Source organism: Silene latifolia, chromosome Y (assembly GCF_048544455.1).
Source record: "Silene latifolia isolate original U9 population chromosome Y, ASM4854445v1, whole genome shotgun sequence".
Classification (NCBI taxonomy): domain Eukaryota; kingdom Viridiplantae; phylum Streptophyta; class Magnoliopsida; order Caryophyllales; family Caryophyllaceae; genus Silene; species Silene latifolia.
The window spans coordinates 289,968,882-289,970,305 of NC_133538.1; the positions used below are offsets into that span (position 1 = coordinate 289,968,882).

Here is a 1,424-nt window from a genome sequence, read left to right on the forward strand (position 1 = left end):
CATCGTAAAACGAACCCAAATAATGACAATGACAACTAATAAATACATGTGTCCTATCATCATCGGGTGTTTGTCGGGTTCTCTATAAATTCCAATATCGACGGATACGGGTATCTACAATTAGGCACGCCACAATTTTATTACATTCTTCGCAAGCTGGGTATTCTTGATCTACATGCTCCAGCTTGAGGGAGGGGGGGTGTTACGGAAATCATGGTACGATGTACAAATTCCTTGCCATCAGTGACAATCAATCATAGTTATATGAACATTTGCTTTGGAATTTTATATGATGTAAATGCATTATTCAATAATGATCTTTGGCATAGTAGTCGGGTTTGTATAAATATCGCAAGACATTATCATTGTACCTCAGAAAAACATAATTCAAATAATAAGAAATATTTCCTATCTTTAGCTTATCAGATACTGATAGATCTCTCTCTAATATTCACTTGTAGTGATAAGGAAGTGAGACCAAGGAGAGCAGCCACACCACAGCCGTCTACACCCGTGAGAAATGAATCCCAAAGGCCTGGTTCTGCGATAAGGTTTAATTCTAATATAAACTTATTAAGCTTTCAACAGTGATATGGTTATATTTTCCAGTATAATAACGGTTACTAAAATAAATTTTCAGCTCAACAAGGCAGATTGCCTCTTACAGGAAGGAAATTAGTCAAAGTGTAATGAACTCCAGTTTCCGGTGTTCCGGAGGAGCAGAGAAGGAAGTGAGACCAAAGAGAGTAGCCACACCATGGTCGTCTACACCCGAGATGAGCGAATCACTAAGGCCTCGACCTGCAATAAGGTTTAATTCTAATTGAAAAATTATTAAGCTCGTAAAAGTGATATGGCTATAAGCTCCATTACACTAATGTTTGGTAAAATAATTTTCAGCACAACAAGGCATATTGCCTCTTACAGTAAGGAAATCGGTCAAACATCAAATTATAATAAACTCCAGTTTCCGGTGTTCTGGAGGAGCAGAGCAGAGAACAGAAGTGAGTTGTTATGAACTGAGAGAATATAAAATGCAATTCTCTATGTTCTTCCTGTTTTCTTTTGTTTCGCTACCATTCAAATAATGAATTTAAATTGGCTGCTAAGGATAGATGACAAAAATTGAATGAAATCACAAGGAGGACACTCTACCTCGAAAATTCCCCTCTTTTAGGAACAATTGAGCTGTTAGAAATGATGAAGCGTTTCGTGACGGATCTTAAAGCAAAAAATAGAGAGGTTTAAGTATTGAACTCTTGATCTAAAATTTTGAACATTCGAACTCAACCATTGGAACAACAGGGGCAAGTGAAGTTTATCTACTTAAAATGTAAATGAGCTTAAAAAGCTCTTATTGGTCAGGTCCCCTACAAGGCCTATGCTACAATTCGCTTTTGTTAGGAATTTGTGCCTTAAATTTG

At 36.9% G+C, this 1,424-nt stretch overlaps 1 long non-coding RNA gene across 1 annotated transcript; it reads left to right on the plus strand.

The window, feature by feature from the left end:
• The first annotated feature begins 374 nt into the window (after positions 1-374).
• LOC141626844 (uncharacterized) lies at positions 375-1,156 on the plus strand. Its single transcript, XR_012536431.1, has 3 exons — positions 375-551; positions 641-811; positions 901-1,156. It is a non-coding gene; the product is annotated as an uncharacterized LOC141626844 (long non-coding RNA).
• The last annotated feature ends 268 nt before the right edge of the window (positions 1,157-1,424 follow it).